Consider the following 12,539-nt stretch of genomic DNA (forward strand, 5'->3'; position numbering starts at 1 on the left):
TTTTTATTTGGTCGTTGGAGTCTATCATTTTATAATAGATTTTTGTTCAAATCTCCAACCAGAGTTTTGCCTGTTTGCGTCACAATCCTGACAATCTCTAATAATGTTTTTAAGCCACATTGGTAGGCATGTATCTAGTCATGACTTATATATCTTCTTGGTGGAATTTTAATTTTATGTGTAGCCTCTACTTTATATATTATACATTAATGCTTTTTGCCTTAAATATTATTTTGTATATGATATTAATATTAATACACTACCTTTCTCTTAGTGAATATTTTCCTGGGATAGCTTTATGACATGTCTTTATTTTCAATGTTTTGTCTTGAGTGTATCTTTTAGAAACAGCATTTATTTGAATTATATGTAAATATATAATGGATATTTTATTTTTTACTTCTCCCATTTCACTTTTTGTTTCTTCTCTATTGTTAAATTTCTTTGCCACTTTATTTTATTTTATTTTTTTTTGTCTTTCCTTCATTGGATAATATGTTTTTTCTATTCCTCTCTTTCTCCTCTATTGGTTTTAGGACCACAGATTATGTTTCTATTAAGTTAGTGATCAGTTTGATTTTTAACATGTATAATTATTAAGTAGCTATATCCTCCTCCCTAAGTATGACATAGATATCCGTCCACTTTAACTATCCACCAACCTTTTTAGTCCTTCCTCCTCCCTCCCCTTCAACATACAAATCCTACATCCTCCCCTACCCTACCTCCAGCACCAAAGCTTTCAATAGTGAACTTGGGGAAGCAGATGTGGCTGAAGTGATAGGGCTTCCACCTACCATATAGAAAGATGTGGCTTTAATCCCTGGGGCTTCCTGGTAAAAAATTAAATTAAATTAAATTAAATTTTAAAAAAAGAAAAAGAAAAAGTGTGCCTGTGTGGCGAGCCAGTGCCAGCACAGTGAGCCAGTGCTTGAGCAAATGAGTCATGTAGCAAGATGATGACACAACAAAAGAAAGATGAAGTGCAGCAGAAACCAGAAACTAAGGTGGTGCAGGTGACAGGGAACCTTTCTCCATATCAGAAGTTGCCAGGATTAAATCCTGGTGAATCCTAGAGGAGAAAAAATAAGAAGAGAAGAGAAATAGACATAGAAGATCACACAACGAATGGACACAGACAGCAAAAACAGCAGGGTGGAGGGAGGAGAAGAGAAAGAAAAATAGTGAACTTGGCTCTGTTCTCCCAACTCAGAGAGAACTATTCAATTTTCCTTTACTTTTCTTGAGCTAAGCATGCATTTGCCATCGCCTGCTTCTAGACCCTATGCTAGCAGCTTTGCATGCCACTTAGTATTTCTGGTCCATGGAGATGGCTATCTTTTTTTTAATATTTTCTTGTAAAAAACAAAACAAAACAAAAAATTTACCATTTTAACCAGTTTAAAAGTGTATACTTCAGTGGCATAATGTACATTCACAGTATTGTGCAACCATAACCACCAGCTAATTCCAGAACTTTTTCATCATCCCAAATGGAAACCTCATACCAATTAAGCAGTCACTTCCCATTTCTCCCTTCCACCTACATCTGCTTTCTGTCTCTATGGAGTTAACTATTCTGAATATTTCATATAAATGGAATCATAAAATATGTGATCCTGAGTGGCTGGTTTCTTTTACTAAACACAGCATTGCCAAGGTTCATCCATGCTTTAGCATATAGCAGAACTTCATTCCTTTTTATGGTGGAATAACCTTCCATGGCATGGATATACCACAATTTGTTTATTCATCAATTGATGGACATTCGGGATATTTCCACGTTTTGGCTATCATAAATAATGCTAGTGTGGATATTTGTGTACAAACATTTGTGTGAGTAACTGTTTTTAGTTGTTATACACACATACACACACACACTTAGGAATGGAGTTGCTGGGTCACATGGTAATTCTATATTTTACTTGTTGAGGAACCCCAAACTGTTCTCCACAATCAATGCAGGTAAGTTCCAATTTCTCCACATTCTCACCAACAATTTTTAATTTTTCTGATTGTGATTATTGTTGTCCTATCTGTGGGTCTGATTATTGAGTGCAACTGTAACATTTTTCCATCTATTGTTGATTTTTGGTTTGCTTTTAATCAATTTTTAAAATTTTTAACCTGTCAAAGTTCTTAAAGCTTTAACCAGAAGAAATCAACCAGAAGGCAAAGGTGTAGAGGAAATAATCTCCTAACACTTCTCATGTAAATTCAAGCTTCAAAATTATTTCTTTTGTGGAGTAAAAAGGCTACTTGCTATTTACAAGTTTATATCTGAGTTGCAAAGATTATTTTCCCTTCCCCATGTGTTTAGGATTTCCTGTCTCCCTTATTCAATCTTTCTTTTAATATACTTTAAAAAAATTTTTTTTATGATACTTAGATTACATAAATGCTACATTAAAAATGTACGGGATTCCCATAAACCTTACTCCCTACCCCTCCCACATTTTCCCACATTAACAACATCCTTCCTTAGTGTGATACATTTGTTACAGTTGATGAGCACTTATTGGAGGATTGCCACTAAATGTGGATTATAGCCTATTCAATCTTGAATGCCACTAAGAGACAGACAGAAAGCACAGGACATTTTTTTCTTGCACCTGTAGTGGAAACCTTAGCAGCAGACATTAACTGCTCCAGGTCTTTCAGAAGCGCATTTGCTGTTGATTTTTTACCCTAACATTATTGTAGGCTTGGAGTAGAGGACTACATCAAAGCATAAGCAATCTCTCCATCTCAATTAGAACCTCCAAGTCTTTTATAAATTCTGGCCCTGAACAATTGAGTTAAGCATTTAGAGGGCAAAGTACCAGACCACATAATATTGTTACTTTTCTACAGAATGAAGAAGATATCTTTGTGAGGTGATATGCACCTACTTCAATTTAATAAAAGCTTACTTCAGCTGATTTCATCCTTTGGCATCTCTCCTTTTTAATCAAAATAATATAATGCAGCTATTATGCCATTTAAGTGAGGGAAGTAGAAAATGCATATGCTTTTTCTAAAAAATTGAATTTCCTTTTCTTTTCAAAGTATCAGGGACATCTATAAAATCATCCTTCTTCCCTCCATTTTTACTTAGACAAGAAATTAAAAATTTTGACCTGCCAAGAAAGAAAAAATTAAAAGCACACAAAACTAATTAAGAGACTCATGTGTTGCCCGTATTTCTCAACACTTTCTTACTTAACAATATTCCATGTCCTTTTATGAATATATTTTGATATTTTATATTCATGATATTCATGATTATGAATATATTGGCTATTCATGATATTTATTATCATAAAGTAATACATTCTCATTTCTTCTTTTTTAATAAGAATATTAAAAGCACTTATCCTCTAAAACTTTACAATAGTTCTAAGGCCTCAAAAGGGCCATGATATAGGGTCATAGCCCTGGATTTGGAAGTATAAGCCTAGGTTCCAGATGAGATTCTGGATGACCTGGATTTATCACTTAATCTTGAGATAAATCTGATAATTACATGAAAACAAAACTGCAAACCCTGTGCTTTGAGTGATGAAATATTTTGTTTGAATCTTTCCTTTTCTTTCCTGCTACCCTCCCTGAGTTTCCCACCCAGGGACAGCGTATCAGGTCTCCACTCTGAAGTCTGTCTCCATTCTCCATAAACCTGGTTCTCCCTGGCCGGTGGTGAGGTACATTCTTCCTCTCTGATAGGAAGGCTTAAATGGAAGGAGCGAGCTCTACTACTAAACCATCAGACACCTTTTGTGATCAAGGTGCCTTTTCATACCTCCTCAAACACATCAGAGAACTGCTGATTCTACCTAGATACAAATTCTATGTAGGACATTCTTCTTCAGTAATATTAGTTACAATTACCAAATATTGAACCCTTACTCTTTGCTAGGCACTGTACTCTATGTCTTGTACATATTAGCTTACTGAATTCTCAACCTATATGGTAGGTACAATTTCCCCTGCTAATTATAGGTAAGGAGATGAGACACAGAGAAGTTAAGTTACCCATGTGTGCTCATTATAGCAAGTGTATGGGGGAGCCAGGTCCATGCCCAGCCCATTTGCCTAAAATCCATGCTCTTAATCTCCATGTACAATAGCAGAAACAGTTCTCATCCTGATATCTCTTTGAATTTGGTGGGACATCCAGAATTTATAAGCCATCAGCATCAATAATCTAAAACCCTTCTAAAAAATATTTTCTGGAGGAATTACGGGATTATGGTGGTGTAGGAAGCTCTAGAACTTGGCCCCTCCACCAGAACAACTATTAAACAGGCAGGAACTGTCTGAATCAACTGCTTTGAAACTCGGCAATACAGTAGAACACTGTCCAACATCCAGGGAGGAGCAGGAGGAGGCTGGTAAGTTACAGTAAGTATCAATAAACTGCTCTCTCCAGTGCAGCGGCCACCATCCCCCATCCCCCACTCCCATGGTCGGCAGCAGTGGGGACCAGCCCCTGGTGTAGCTTGCTGGTAACAGAGAGGGACATAAAAATCCAGTTCCCCAAGATCTGCGATGGGGCGGGGGTCAGCCCTATTGTGTGTCACTGCTTTGATTAGTGACTTCGGGTTGCTTGGGGCCAAGCTCTGAGGGTAGCCATTATTCCCAACCACCCTGAACAAAGGCAGGAGAGAAGACTGAAAGACAGCAACTGAAAGACAGCCCTCTTACATCCTCAGAGCTGTGGAAGAGAGTTGAAGGGCAGTTGTCAAGGCAAGAAAGTGCAGTTTGGGGAGCCATGGGAGAAGCTCCTGGTGCCCTTCCTGGCCCTCCCCATTCCTCCTCAGGGCATTTTGGAGCCAGCCAGCACTCCCTTTGTGGGTCTCTAGCCCTGTTCTGACTGGGGAAACTGACTTGGGAAACTCTTCTCTACCCTCTTCCAAGAATTTGCAGGCAGGCAAAGCAGTTTGAAATGAGAAAAGCAGTATAAGAAACAATTGAAACAGAAAGTCTATAACTGCAAGCAGGAGAATCCCATCCATCAGCCATGTGGGATTGAAGCCCACCCTCGATTTAGAGGTAGAGTGGACATCACCATCCCAGGGTCCTCAGATGAAGGAATAAATTATGGATTAGAGTGGACTTACTGGTATTCTGCTATAGAACTATTGTGACTCTATCAATGGAAGAAATTGTATCATTGATGTGGAGACAGAGGCCACAGTAGTTGCTCATGGCAGGGAGAGGGAAGAAGGGGTATGATATGGGGGCATTTTTGGAACTTGGAGTTGTCCTCAATGATATTGCAGGGACAGATGCAGGACATTGTATATCCTGCCATAACCCATTGGATGGACTAGGGGAGAGTGTAAACTACAATGTTAACTATAATCCATGCAGTGCAGCAGTGCTCCAAAATCTATTCATCAAATGCAATGAATGTGCCACACGAATGAAAGATGTTGTTAATGTGAGACAAGTGGGGGGGGTGTGGTGGGCATATGGAAACCTCTTATATTTTTTAATGTAACATTTGTGTGATCTATGTGTCTTTTAAAAAAAAATAATAATTTTTTTTAAATTGAGGCAGATGACCTGGGGCAAAGGATTACTGCTTTAAGTCCTGCAGAAGAAGCTCTGTTTTCTGGGAAAAAGAGGGAGCATCCAAACTCTTGTAAATAGGGAAACTCCTGAGACCACTAATAAGCACAAGCCCAGGACAAGACACAGGCCCAGAAAAGACAGGGAAGATCCTGTACTTTTCGTTCACCTTGGACTAACCTTCCTGACAAAATGGCTGAACAGTGATGGAGACTACAATCCAACACAAAGCCAATTTGAAAAGATGGTGAAAGGTATCTTTTGCTTAGGTTTGCAAGAAAATCTGGCATGTCACTGCTGGAAGCAAACTCAAGAAACATGTCTCAGGAAATAAGTCCCAGAATTAACATTTTAAAATATTAAAATTTACATTGTGCAACAAAAGATTACAAGACAAACAAATGGGGAATAATGGCCCATCCCCTAGAGGATAAAAACCTAGAAAACATCAGCAAAGAATACCAGGAGGTAGACTCACTAGACAAAGACTTTTAAAAAATGACCTTCAGTATGCTCAAGGATATGAGGGAAAATACAGAGAAAGAACTAAAGAGTATCAGGCAAATAGTCAATATGCTCAAAGAGATAAAGGTAAATACAGAGAAAGAATTATGGAATATCAGGAAAACAATAATATGAAAATCTCAATAAAGAAACACATTTTAAAAGAGAACCAAACTGAACTCTTGGAGTTGAGGGCCACGGGAATGGAAAAAAAAAAAAAAAAACTCCAAGGAGGTTTTCAACAGCAAATTGAAGCTGACAGAAGAATGAATCAGTGAACTTGAAGACAAGATTATTAAAATGAGTCAGACTGAGGCACAGAAAGAAAAAAAGAATTATGGAAAGTAAAAAGCGCCTGAGATTCTGGGACACCATTAAGTGTACCCATAAATGTGTTATGGGAGTTCCCAAAGGAGAAGAAGAAAAGGGAAAAAAGACTATTCAAATAAATAATTATAATTTATAATTTATATAAATATAATTTATATTTATACCAAATATAAAAATGAGAGAGTTCTGAAAGCTGCAAAGGAAAAGCAACATGTGTACAAGGGAATCCCAATTAGATTAAGTGCCAATTTCTCATCATAATCCATGAAGTTAAGAAGGCAGTGGGCTGAAACATTTAAATTGCTAAGAGAAAACACACTAACCACAAATTTTATAACCAGTGGACCTGTTTTTTTAAAAAAAGGAGGGAAAATTTAAGGCATTCCCAGATGAACAAAAGCTGAAGAAGTTCATTACCAATGAATCTGCCCTACAAGCAATTCTAAACAGTTCTTCAAACTGAAAGTAAAGGACAATAAATAGTGTTTCAAAGCAGAATAAAGAAATAAGACCACTGATAAAGGTAACCATCTGAGTAATTATAAATTCCAGTAGTTCTGTATTATATTTTTGGTATATAAGTCCACTTATTATTTCCTACTGCTTCTAACTTGCAAATGCATAAAAATAATAATAAATCTATGGTTTTGGCTACAAATGCATAAAGATATCATTTCTAACAAGAACAAAAAGGGTAGGGGAATGGATGGTATAGGAGCAGTGTATGTGTATTCTATTGAAGTCAGGTTGGTAGAAAATCAAATATTATTGCTATTATTTCAGATGTTAACTTTTAACCCCATAGTAACCACAAGGAATATATGTTAAAAATATATACAGATAGAAATGAGACAGAACTCAATATGGTATAGTACAAAAATCAAATAAATATGAAAGAAAGCTTTACCAGAGGAACTGAGGAACAAAAAAGTATAGAATTACAAAGACTAAATAGCAAAACGGCAGAAGAAAGTACTGCATTATTAGTAGTGACTTTAAATATAAGTGGATTAAACACTCCAGTTAAAAGACAGCAATTGGCACAATAGATTAAAAAAAGCATGACCCAGCCATAAGTCATTTACAAGAGACTCATCTTAAATTCAAAGACAGAAGTAGGCTAAAAGTGAATGAATGGAAAAATATATAACACACGGATAGTAAACAAAAGAGAGCCGGGTAACTATATTAATATCAGATAAAATAGGATTTAAGTCAAAAATAGTTATGAAGGACAAAGACAGTTATTATATATTGCAAAGGGGGTTAATGCAACAAGACATAACAATTATAAATATATATGCACCTAATTGCAGAGCCCCAAAATATATGAAGCAAATACTGACAGATGTGAGGGAGAAATCTATGGTTCTGCATTAAGAGTAAAAGATTTTAATACAGCACTGGCAATAATAGATAGAACATCTAGATAGAAGACCAATAAGGAAATAGATGACTTGAATGATACTTTATAAAAACATACCTAAGAGATATAGAGAAAGTACCTCATCCACAACAACAGAATCTAGATTCTTCTAAGAGCACACAGACCATTCTCTAGAATAGACCATTTCTTAGGTCACAAAAGAAGTTTCAATAAAGTAAAAAATACTGAAATTTTACAATGTATCTTCTCCAACCAGAGTGGAATGATGCTAGAAATCAATAATGGGAGAAATGGGAAATTCAACATTGTAGAAATTAAACAGTTTGCTCTTACCCAATGATTTAAAGAGGAAATCACAAGGGAAATGATGTACTCTCTGGAGGAAAATAAAAATTAAAATACAACTTACCAAAATTTATGGGATACAGCAAAGTCAGTGCTGGGAGGGAAATTTATATTTCTAAATACTTACATTAAAAAAGAAAGACTTCAAATCAGAAGCCTAACCCAAAGCTGGAAGAACTGAAAAAGAAGAGCAAACTCAACCCAAGTAAGAGAAAAAACGAAATAACAATGATTAGAGTATAGAGAAATGAAATAGGGAACAATAAAAGAATGGAATCAACAAAACAAAAAGTTGGTTCTTTGAAAAGATAAATGAAATTGACAAACTTTTTGCTAGACTGTCTAAGAAAAAAAGAAAGAATGCACAAATAAAATCAGAAATGAAAAGGATGGAGGCATTAATACCCCCACTGAATTAAAAAGGAAATTAGATAACCTGGATGAAAAGTTCAAATTCATAGAAACACACAGTTTACAATGACTCAAGAAGAAATAAAAGATCCCAACAGATCAATAATGAGTAAAAAGATAGAATCAGTAATCGAAAACCTTGCAATAAAGAAAAGCCCAGGACCAGATGTCTTCACAATGAGAATTCTACCAAACATTCCAAGAAGGATTAACACCAAAACTGCTCAAACTCTTCCAAAAACATTGAAGAGGAGGGAGCACTTCATAATACATTCTATGAGGCCAACATCACTTCATATCAAGACCAGCTAAAGATAAGATACCAGAAGAAAAGAAAATTACAGACCAATATCTCTTCTGAATATCAATCCATAAATCGTCAATAAAAATGGAACCCCACAGCACATTAAAGGAATTCTACACAATGATCAAATTGTATTTATCCCTGGTATGCAAGGGTGATTCAACATAAGAAATTCAATTAATGTAAATCATGAGCAGAATGAAGGAGAAAACTCACAATTATTATTAGTGATGCAGAAAATGCATTTGATGAAGCTCAGAATGCCTACATGATAACACATTTTGATAACGAGGGACAGAAGAAAACTTCCTCAACATGGTAAAGTGCGTATATGAAAACCCCAAAACTAACAACATATGTAATGTTAAATGGCTGAAATCTTTTCCATTAAGATCAGGAATAAGGCAAGGATGCCCACTGTAACCACTGTTATTCAACATTGTATTGGAAATTTTGGCCTAAGCATGTAGGCAAGAGAAATAAAGAAAAGGCATCCAAATTGGAAGGAAGAAGGAAAACTTTCACTATTTGAAAATGACATGAACCTATATCAGAAAACCCTGAAAATTCTACAATAAAACTTTTAGGGCTACTAATAATAAATGACTTCATTAAAGTGATGGGGTACAAGATCAATACACAAAAATCAGCAGTTTTTCTATACACAAGGTATGAGCAGTTGGAACAGGAAGCAAGAAAAACTTCCATTTACAATAGCAACTAAAGAATCAAACATCTAGGAATAAACCTAACCAAGGGTGTAAAGAACTTGTACACAGAACAATACAAAGCATTTCTAAAAGAAATCAAAGAAAACCTAAATAAATGGAAGGGCATTCTTTATCCATGGAGTGGAAGATCAAATATTATAAAGATGCCAATTCTACCCAAAGTGATTTACAGATTCAATGGAATCCTCATCAAAATTTCAACAGCCTTCTTTGTAGAAACGGAAAACCCAATCATCAAATTTATATATAAGCATAAGGGACCTCGAACAGGCAATGCTATCTTGAAAAAGAATGAAGTTGGAGGACTCACATTTCTCAATCTTAAAATTTATTACAAAGTCACAGTAATTAAAATAGTGTGGTCCTGGCACAAGAACAGATGTGTAAACAAATGGAGTTGAAATGAAAGCTCAGAAGTCAATGCTCACATTTATGGGCAACTGATTTTTGACAAGGGGGCAAAAGAGGATAAAGACCACTCAATTAGGAAAGAATAGTCTCTTGAACAAATGGTGCTGAAAAAAAAATGGATCTCCATTTGCAAAAGATTGAAGATGTATCCCTTCTTCATACCATTTATAAAAGTCAACTCAAAATTAAAGACCTAAATATAAGAGTCAGAACTATTAAACTTGTAGAAGAAAATATAGGGAAGCATCCTCATGTCCCTATATTAGGCAATGGTTTCTTAGACTTTATACCTAAAACATAAGCAAACAAACAAAAATAGATAGGGACAGTGGACTTGGCCCCGTGTTTAGGGCATCTACCTACCACATGGGAGGTCCGGGGTTCAAACCCTGGGCCTCCTTGACCTGTGTGGAGCTGGCCCATGTGCAGTGCTGATGCGCACAAGGAGTGCCCTGCCTCGCAGGGGTGTCCCCCTCGTAGGGGAGCCCCACGCGCAAGGAGTGCACCCTGTAAGGAGAGCCGCCCAGCACAAAAGAAGGTGCAGTCTGCCCAGGAATGGTGCTGCACACATGGAGAGCTGACGCAGCAAGATGATGGAACAAAAAGAAGCACAGATTCCCGTGCCGCTGACAACAACAGAAGTGGACAAAGACGACGCAGCAAATAAACACAGAGAACAGACAACGAGGTTGGGGGTGGGGAGGGGAGAGAAATAAATAAATCTCTTTAAAAAATAGATAAATGGGACATTATCAAAATTAAAAATTTTTGTTCCTCAAATGGCATCATGAAAGTAAAGCAACAATCTACACTATGGGAGAAAATCTTTGGAAACCACGTATCCAATAGTGGTTTAATATCTAAACTATCAAAGAAATCATCCAAATCAACAACAGAAGGACAACCCACTTTTTGCACATGGGTAAATGAAGAAAATGGGGCATATGCTGTGGAAGACAGTTTGGTAATTCCTCAGACATTGAAGTATAGAATTACCATATGACCCAGCAATCCCACTTCTAAGTATATACAAATAGAATGGAAAGAGGGACTTCAACAGATAATCACACACCAATGTTCCTAGTGGCACTGGTCATAATTGTTAAAAGAAGTAGCCAAGTGTCCACCAACCACTGAATTAATAAACAAAATAGAGCATATACACACAATGGAATTTTATTCAGCCATAAAAATGGATGAAGTTCTGATAGAGGCAACAACAATGATGAAACTTGAAGATATCATGTTGAGTGAAAAAACCCAGACAGAAAAAGACACATATTGTATTATTTCCCTGATAGGACATAGTTACAATAAGCAAACTCATAGAGTAGAATCTAGAATATATTAAAGTTTACCAGGGGACAGGCTGTGTCTAGGGAATAGGGAGTTAGGACTTCAAATGTATAGGATTTCTCTTTGGGACCATGGGCAATCTTTGGTAATGGATGGGATGATTCTAACATATTGTGAACATAAATATCAACACTGCAGTATACATTTGAATGTAGTTAATAGGGGAAATTTTAGGTTTTATATGTATTACTAAAATAAAAATTTTTTTAAATCTATGGAACTGCACAGCACAGTGAATCATAAGTTAAACCATGAACTATAGTTATTAGTACAATTATAAAAATGTGCTTCCATCAATTGTAACAAAGGTACCATACGAAAGCAAAGTATTAATGGGATGGTATGTGGGAACCCTTTTATTTTCTGCATGATTTTTCCATAAACCCACAACTTGTCATATATAATACACACACACACACACACACACACGTACCCTTACCCTTACAGGGACAAAGTATGGTTACTAATATTCCTTACACAGGCTGTTTTATTTAAACTTTCTTGCTCTGTAAGGGAGGTACAGTTACCCACCTCAATGTAAATATTATCTTTCCATTTTCCAGTTGAGGAAACTGAAAGACATAAGTACTAGCTGTGAAAAGGCAAAATTGGGAACTGAACTAAGACTATGTACTTCAAAGTCTGCTTAATCACAACAGTATATCACAAAGACTCAAATTACCCCAGCATTAGTAGTTTTGGATTTATTTGTTTTTTTCCCTGTGTCTGTCCAAATAAATTTTTAAGAGGCAAAGCCTCCCTCAAGTCAGATACCATTAGGCTAGACATATTTCTCTAAAACAAACTTATTTTCCCACTACATAACCCAAACCCTGTGCAGCAAGTTTTTTTTCTCCTCTGTTAGTAACTTTGACCTCAGCCTACAGTCATTTCTACGTGAGAGACTCACATCATCTTTACTCAAGCTTTTCCTGAGATGCTTTTTGATTCCCTGAATGCCATGTACCATTATGTGGAAGGTCAAGATCCAAAGAAGGAAGAATAGGTGTAACATAGTGTACTTTGGGTACATTGGAATCATCCTATATGACATTGCAGTGATGGATACAGGGTATTATACATTTTGTCAAACCTATAAAATTGTGAGGTGCAATGTATAAACTATAAACTATATAGCTCATGGTTAGCAGCAATGCTTCAATATGTGCCCATCAGTTGTAGCAAATATACCACATTAATGAAAGAT

At 36.2% G+C, this 12,539-nt stretch overlaps 1 protein-coding gene and 1 non-coding gene across 3 annotated transcripts in view; one reads left to right on the forward strand and one right to left on the reverse strand.

Moving 5' to 3' along the window:
- The window catches only part of SGCD (sarcoglycan delta), a 482,630-nt gene that overhangs the window by 298,226 nt on the left and 171,865 nt on the right, over positions 1 to 12,539 (forward strand). The window lies entirely within an intron of this gene.
- LOC111766039 (small nucleolar RNA SNORA31) lies at positions 2,540 to 2,669 on the reverse strand. The gene has a single exon (XR_002798203.2). It is a non-coding gene; the product is annotated as a small nucleolar RNA SNORA31 (small nucleolar RNA).

The sequence above is a fragment of the Dasypus novemcinctus genome, chromosome 2 (genome assembly GCF_030445035.2).
Source record: "Dasypus novemcinctus isolate mDasNov1 chromosome 2, mDasNov1.1.hap2, whole genome shotgun sequence".
In the NCBI taxonomy this organism is placed as follows: domain Eukaryota; kingdom Metazoa; phylum Chordata; class Mammalia; order Cingulata; family Dasypodidae; genus Dasypus; species Dasypus novemcinctus.